Source organism: Calonectris borealis, unplaced genomic scaffold (assembly GCF_964195595.1).
Source record: "Calonectris borealis unplaced genomic scaffold, bCalBor7.hap1.2 HAP1_SCAFFOLD_39, whole genome shotgun sequence".
Lineage (NCBI taxonomy): Eukaryota > Metazoa > Chordata > Aves > Procellariiformes > Procellariidae > Calonectris > Calonectris borealis.
In genome coordinates this window covers 110,374-118,460 of record NW_027441453.1, presented here as the reverse complement: position 1 = coordinate 118,460, position 8,087 = coordinate 110,374, and positions in this window count along the sequence as shown.

Here is an 8,087-nt window from a genome sequence, read left to right as displayed (position 1 = left end):
TTGTTCTTCGGGCCCTGTTTTTGTACCTCGAGCTCTGCTTTTGTTCCTCGAGGGCTGGTTTTGTTCCTCGGCTCTGCTTTTGTTCTTTGGGCTCCAGAGTAGTTACACGGGCACTGATTTTGTTCTTCAGGCCCTTATTCTGTTCCTCAGGCTCTGGTTTTATTCCTCGGGCTCTCGTTTTTTTCCTCGGGGTCTCCTTTTTTTTTTCGAGGTCCGGTTTTGTTCCTCGGACTCTGGCTTTGTTCCTCGGGCTCTGGTTTTGTTCCTCGGGCCCTCTTTTTATTCCTCGGGCTCTGGTTTTGTTCCTTAGGCTCTGTTTTTGTTCCTCGGGCTCTGGTTTTTTTCCTCGGGGGCTGGTTTTGTTCCTTGGGCTCTAGTGTTGTTACATGGGCTCTGGTTTTTTCCTCGGACTGTCCTTTTGCTCCTCAGGCTCTGGTTTTCTTCCTCGGGCCCTGCATTTTTACCTTGAAGGCTGGTTTTCTCCTCATGCTCTGGTTTTGATATTCGGTCTTTGGCTTTATTCCTCGGGATCTTGTTCTCTTCCTCATGCTCTGGTTTTGTTCCTCGAGGGCTGGTTTTGTTCCTCGGGCTCTAGTTTTGTTCTTCGAGCTCTGGCTTTTTTCCTCGGGCTCTTCTTTAGTTTCTTGATCTCTGGTTTTCTTCTTCGGATTCTGGTTTTCTTCCTCGAGCTCTGGTTTTGTTCCTTGATGGGGGGATTTGTTCCTCCGGCTCTGGTTTTTGTCTTCAGGCTCTGGTTTTGGTCCTCGGGCTCTAATTTTGTTCCTCGAGCTCTGGTTTTTTTCCTCGAGCACTGCTTTTCTTCCTTGAGGGCTGGTTTTCTTCCTCGGGCTCTGGTTTTGTTCCTCAGGCTCTGGTTTTCTTCCTCGGCCTCTGGTTTTTCTACTCGGGCCCTGGTTTGTTTCATCGGGCTCTGGTTTTGTTCCTCGAGCTCTGGCTTTGTTCCTCGGGCTCTTGTTTAGTTCCTCGGGCTCTGGTTTTCTTCCTCGAGGACTGGTTTTTTTCCTTGGGCTCTGGTTTTATTCCTCGGGCCCTCCTTTTGTTCCTCGAGCTCTGGCTTTGCTCTTCGAGCTGTGGTTTTCATCCTTGAGTGCTGGTTTTACTCCTTGGGCTCTGGCTTTGCTCTTCGGGCCCTGGTTTTGCTCCTCGGGCTCTGGTTTTTTTTCCGCGGGCTCCGGTTTTGTTCCTCGGGCCCCGGTTTTGTTCCTCAGGCCTTGCTTTTGTTCCTAGCGGGCTTGTTTTGTTCCTCGGGCTCTGGATTTGTTCCTCGGGCTCTCATTTTCTTCCTAGGGCTCTGGTTTTTTCCTTTGGGCTCTGGTTTTCTTCCTCGAGGACTGGTTATCTTCCTCGGCCCCAGTTTTCTTCCTCGGCCTCTGATTTTGTTCCTCAGGCTCTGGTTTTGTTCCTCAGCCCCTCCTTTTGTTTCTCGGGCTCTGGTTTTTTTCCTTGGCCTCTCGTTTTCTCCCTTGGGCTCTGGTTTTGTTCCTCGGACTCTGTTTTAGTTCCTTGGGCTGTGGTTTTGTTCCTCAGACCCTCTTTTTATTCCTCGGGCTCTGGTTTTGTTCCTTAGGCTCTGTTTTTCTTGCTCGGGCTCTGGTTTTGTTCCTGAGGGCTGGTTTTGCTCCTCAGGCTCTGGTTTTGCTCCTCGGGCTCTGGTTTTGCTCCTCGGGCTCTGGTTTTCTTCCTCGGGCTCTGGTTTTCTTCCTCGGCCTCTGCTTTTGTTCCTTGACGGCTGGTTTTGTTCCTCGGTCTCTAGTTTTGTTCTTCGGGCCCTGTTTTTGTACCTCGAGCTCTGCTTTTGTTCCTCGAGGGCTGGTTTTGTTCCTCGGCTCTGCTTTTGTTCTTTGGGCTCCAGAGTAGTTACACGGGCACTGATTTTGTTCTTCAGGCCCTTATTCTGTTCCTCAGGCTCTGGTTTTATTCCTCGGGCTCTCGTTTTTTTCCTCGGGGTCTCCTTTTTTTTTTCGAGGTCCGGTTTTGTTCCTCGGACTCTGGCTTTGTTCCTCGGGCTCTGGTTTTGTTCCTCGGGCCCTCTTTTTATTCCTCGGGCTCTGGTTTTGTTCCTTAGGCTCTGTTTTTGTTCCTCGGGCTCTGGTTTTTTTCCTCGGGGGCTGGTTTTGTTCCTTGGGCTCTAGTGTTGTTACATGGGCTCTGGTTTTTTCCTCGGACTGTCCTTTTGCTCCTCAGGCTCTGGTTTTCTTCCTCGGGCCCTGCATTTTTACCTTGAAGGCTGGTTTTCTCCTCATGCTCTGGTTTTGATATTCGGTCTTTGGCTTTATTCCTCGGGATCTTGTTCTCTTCCTCATGCTCTGGTTTTGTTCCTCGAGGGCTGGTTTTGTTCCTCGGGCTCTAGTTTTGTTCTTCGAGCTCTGGCTTTTTTCCTCGGGCTCTTCTTTAGTTTCTTGATCTCTGGTTTTCTTCTTCGGATTCTGGTTTTCTTCCTCGAGCTCTGGTTTTGTTCCTTGATGGGGGGATTTGTTCCTCCGGCTCTGGTTTTTGTCTTCAGGCTCTGGTTTTGGTCCTCGGGCTCTAATTTTGTTCCTCGAGCTCTGGTTTTTTTCCTCGAGCACTGCTTTTCTTCCTTGAGGGCTGGTTTTCTTCCTCGGGCTCTGGTTTTGTTCCTCAGGCTCTGGTTTTCTTCCTCGGCCTCTGGTTTTTCTACTCGGGCCCTGGTTTGTTTCATCGGGCCCTGGTTTTGTTCCTCGAGCTCTGGCTTTGTTCCTCGGACTCTTGTTTATTTCCTCGGGCTCTGGTTTTCTTTCTCGGTGGCTGGCTTTGTTCCTCGGGCTCTGGTTTTGTTCTTCAGGCCCTGGTTGTGTTCCCCGGGTTCTGGTTTTGTTCCTTGGGCTCTGTTTTTGTTCTTCGGGCTCTAGTGTAGTTACACGGGCTCTGGTTTTCTTCTTCAGCCCCTGATTTTCTTCCTCGGGCTCTGGTTTTGTTCCTCGGGGTCTCGTTTTCTTCCTCGGGCTCTCGTTTTGTTTTTTGAGCTCTGGTTTTATTCCTCGGACTCTGTTTTAGTTCCTCGGGCTCTGGTTTTGTTCCTCGGGCCCTCTTTTTGTTCCTCGGGCTCTGGTTTTCTTCCTCGAGCTCTGTTTTTCTTCCTCGGGCTCTGGTTTTGTTCATCGAGTGCTGGTTTTGCTCCTCGGGCTCTGTTTTTTTTCCTCGGCCTCTGCTTTTTTTCCTCGAGCTCTGGTTTTCTTCCTCGAGCTGTGGTTTTCTTCGTTGAGTTCTGGTTTTGCTCCTCGGGCTCTGGTTTTGTTACTCGGGCCCTGGTTTTGCTCCTCGTACTTGGTTTTTTTCCCTCTAGCTCTGGTTTTGTTCTTCGGACCCCAGATTATCTCCTCAGGCCTTGCTTTTGTTCCTCGACGGCTTGTTTTGTTCCTCAGGCTCTGGATTTGTTCCTCGGGCTCTCGTTTTCTTCCTCGAGCTCTGGTTTTGTTCATCGCGCCCTGGTTTTGCCCCTCAGGCTGTGGTGTTTTTCCTCGAGCTCTGGTTTTCTTCCTCGGCTCTGTTTTGTTTTCCTCAAGCTCTGGTTTTGTTCCTCGAGGGCTGGTTTTATTCGTCGGGCTCTGGTTTTGTTCTTCAGGACCTGTTTTTGTTCCTCGGGCTCTGTTTCCTTCCTCGAGCTCTGGTTTTGTTCCTCGAGGGCTAGTTTTGTTCCTCGGGCTCTGGTTTTGTTCTTCAGGCCCTGGTTGTGTTCCCCTGGTTCTGGTTTTGTTCCTTGTGCTCTGCTTTTGTTCTTCGGGCTCTAGTGTACTTACACGGGCACTTGTTTTGTTCTTCAGGCCCTGGTTTTCTTCCTCGGATTCTGGTTTCATTCCTCGGGCTCTCGTTTCCTTCCTCAGGCTCTGGTTTTGTTTTTTGAGCCCCAGTTTTATTTCCTCGGGCTCTGGATTTGTTCCTTGGGCTCTGTTTTTCTTCCTCGAGCTCTGGATTTGTTCCTCGAGGGCTGGTTTTGCTCCTCGGGCCCTTGTTTTGTTCCTCGAGCTCTGGTTTTTTTCCTCGGGCTCTTGTTTAGTTCCTTGACCTCTGGTTTTCTTCTTCGGGTTCTGGTTTTCTTCCTCGAGCTCTGGTTTTGTTCCTTGAGGGCTGGATTTGTTCCTCTGGCTCTGTTTTTTTTCTTCAGGCTCTGGTTTTGTTCCTCGGGCTCTAGTTTTGTTCCTCGAGCTCTGGTTTTCTTCCTCGAGCTGTGGTTTTCATCCTTGAGTGCTGGTTTTGCTCCTCGGGCTCTGGTTTTTTTCCTCGGGCTCCAGTTTTGTTTCTCGGGCCCCGGATTTGTTCCTCAGGCCTTGCTTTTTTTCCTAGCAGGCTTGTTTTCTTCCTCGGGATCTGGATTTATTCCTCGGGCTCTCGTTTTCTTCCTGGGCTCTGGTTTTGTTCTTCCGGCTCTGGTTTTCTTCCTCGAGGGCTGGTTATCTTCCTCGGCTCCAGTTTTCTTCCTCGGGCTCTGATTTTGCTCCTCAGGCTCTGGTTTTGTTCCTCAGCCCCTCCTTTTGTTCCTCGGGCTCTGGTTTTGTTCTTCAGGGCCTGGTTTTGTTCCCCGCGTTCTGGTTTTGTTCCTTGGGCTCTGCTTTTGTTCTTCGGGCTCTAGTGTACTTACACGGGCACTTGTTTTGTTCTTCAGGCCCTGGTTTTCTTCCTCAGATTCTGGTTTCATTCCTCGGGCTCTCGTTTTCTCCCTCGGTCTCTGGTTTTGTTCCTCGGACTCTGTTTTAGTTCCTCGGGCTGTTGTTTTCTTCCTCGGACACTCTTTTTATTCCTCGGGCTCTGGTTTTGTTCCTTAGGCTCTGTTTTTCTTGCTCGGGCTCTGGTTTTGTTCCTCGAGGGCTGGTTTTGCTCCTCACGCTCTTGTTTTGCTCCTCGGGCTCTGGTTTTCTTCCTCGGACTCCGGTTATGTTCCTCGGGCCCTGCTTCTATTCCTTGAGCTCTGTTTTTTTTCCTCAGGCTCTGGTTTTGTTCCTTGAGCTCTGATTTTGTTCCTCGGGCTCTCGTTTTCTTCCTCGGGCTCTGGTTTTTTTCTTCGCGCCCTGGTTTTGCCCCTCAGGCTGTGGTTTTTTTCCTCGAGCTCTGGTTTTCTTCCTCGGCTCTGTTTTTTTTTCCTCAAGCTCTGGTTTTGGTCCTCGAGGGCTGGTTTTGTTCCTCGGGCTCTGGTTTTGTTCTTCGGGACCTGTTTTTGTTCCTCGGGCTCTGTTTCCTTCCTCGAGCTCTGGTTTTGTTCCTCGATGGCTGGTTTTGTTCCTCGGACTCTGGTTTTGTTCTTCAGGCCCTGGTTGTGTTCCCCAGGTTCTGGTTTTGTTCCTCGGGCTCTGCTTTTGTTCTTCGGGCTCTAGTGTAGTTACACGGGCACTTATTTTGTTCTTCAGGCCCTGGTTTTCTTCCTCGGATTCTGGTTTTGTTCCTCAGCCTCTCGTTTTCTTCCTCGGGCTCTGTTTTTTTTTTCGAGCTCCAGTTTTATTTCCTCGGGCTCTGGTTTTGTTCCTCGGGCTCTGGTTTTTTTCCTCCAGCCCTCTTTTTGTTCCTCGAGCTCTGGTTTTGTTCCTCGGGCTCTGTTTTTCTTCCTCGGGCTCTGGTTTTGTTCCTCGAGGGCTGGTTTTGCTCCTCGGGCTCTGGTTTTGTTCCTCGGGCTCTGGTGTTTCTTACTCAGGCCCTGGTTTTTTTCATTGGGCCCTGATTTTATTCCTTGACCTCTGGTTTTGTTCCTAGTACCCTCTTTTTGTTCCTCGGGCTCTGGTTTTCTTCCTCAGCCTCCGGTTTTGTTCCTTGAGGGCTGGTTTGGTTCCTCAGTCTCTGGTTTTGTTCTTCGGGCCCTGGTTTTGTTCCTCGAGCTCTGGCTTTGTTCCTCGAGCTCTGGTTTTCTTCCTCGCGCTCTGGTTTTTTTCTCGCGCTCTGGTTTTTTTCCTCGAGCTGTGGTTTTGTTCCTCGAGCTGTGGTTTTCTTCCTTGAGTGCTGGTTTTGCTCCTCGGGCTCTGGTTTTGTTCTTCAGGCCCTGCTTTTGCTCCTTTGGCTCTGGTTTTTATCCTCGGCCTCTGGTTTTGTTCCTCGGGCCCTGGATTTTTTCCTCAGGCCTTGCTTTTTTTCCTCACGGGCTTGTTTTGTTCCTCGGGCTCTGGATTTGTTCCTCGGGCTCTCGTTTTCTTCCTCGGTCTCTGATTTTGTTCCTCGGGCTCTGTTTTTTTCCTCGGGCTCTGGTTTTTTCCTCGGGCTCTCGTTTTCTTCCTCGGGCTCTGGTTTTCTTCATCGCACTGCACTGTCCTGCTTCTGGCTGGGACAGAGTTAACATTCCTCCCAGTAGCTTTGGGGGGTGTACTGGCTTTTGAGTTTGGTGTGAGAGGCGGGTTGATGGCCTATTGATGGCCCAATAATTCTTTGGCTGTTGCTAGGCAGTGCTTGCACTGGGGAGACTTTTGGTTTCTCTTTTTGGCCTCCCATGCCCTGCCACGTGCAGGGGAAGTTCGGGGCGGGTGGGGAGTACAGCAGTGGTGGTTGACTCAGCTGGCCAATGGGGTATTCTATAGCATGTGACATCATGCTCAGGACAAAAAACCGGGGGGGGCTGGGGGCGCCTCCCCCCCACTTGTGACACGTGGTCGGCAGCGGTGGGCAGTTGCATTGTGCATTGCCTGCTTTGTCTGTTGTTGTACTCATTGTTATTATTACTGTTCTACTTCGTTTTATTTCAATCATTAAACTGTTTTTGACTCAACCCAGGAGTTTTCCTACTTGTGCCCCCTCGATTCTCTCCCCAATCCCACGGGGTGAGGGGTGGGGAGTAAGCAAGCGGCTGCGTGGGGTTTATTTGCAGGCTGGGGTTAAACCACGACATGTACCCATCATACCCTCCACCCACCACTCCCAGGGCCCAGCACCCCCATGGCCCAGCACTGATTCCTGCACATGCGCACAACTCAGCACACCCAGCGCCAACACACAGCACCTGGACAAGCCCAGCACCCAGCAGCCCCGGAGTCCAGCACGCAGCACCTAGCATCCCCAGCACCAGGACATGACAAGAAGCCAGTGCTCACCACCCAGCACCAGGACATGACAAGAAGCCAGTCCCCGCAGTGCCCACCACCCAGCACCAGGACATGACAAGAAGCCAGTCCCCGCAGTGCCCACCACCCAGCACCAGGACATGACAAGAAGCCAGTCCCCACAGTGCCCACCAACCAACACCCCCACCACTCAGCAATGGAACATGCCCAGCACCAAGCACCGCCAATGTGTAGCAAGGGGTGCTAGGTGTGGTGGATATGGCACATTTGGGGTGCTCGAGGTGGCTGGGTGCTGGGCAGCTAAGAAGGGTCTATCAAGGGAAGGTGAGAGCCGCCAACATCTTTCAGTCCTGCCTATTTGTGTATGGGAGCCCAAAGTGGGGATCGACTGCTTTGCAGTTGGGCTGTGGTAAGGTTCCTGTTTGGGTGGTAAAGCGAGAGCAGCTCCCTCGGAAAGGGCTGCCACGAGAGGCAAGAGCAAGAAACAGCTTCCAATCCTGGTTCCTTCTGCGTTGGAGCGCCCTCTGGTGGGGAGCCGTTTAGGAAACAGGCTCTGGTGATAGTAAGGTAAAGGTTAATATTTAGGTTGGAGACTAAGGGAGAGGGGCTGTGTTATCGGGAAAGGGAAGGGGCTACTCCTCTTTTGGAGCCCCATGTAGTGGGTGGCGTTATCTAATGCAGAAGGGCCTCGTTATCTACGCAGAACCTCAAACTATCCATTACCCTCATCAGCGCCAAGCTCCGAAATGGCCACCCACCTCATCCGGCTCAGGCACAGAAATAGCCAGGACTCAAGGATGATGCTGGCCCACACCTTCCCTTGGCAGCCCCACGAACACCTGGGCTCTGTGACTGTTCTCCCACCTAACCTCAACCTAGCCCTGACCGTCACCATGGCCAAGCTCCGAAGCGGCCACCCACCTCATGGGGCTCAGGCACAGAAGTAGCCAGGAATCAAGGTTGATGCTGGCCCTCACAATCTCTTGGCAGCCTCTTCTCAGGCCCACCAATACCGGGGCTCTGTGTCTCTTCTCCCACTTATCCTCGACATATCCCTTACCCTCATCGGAGCCA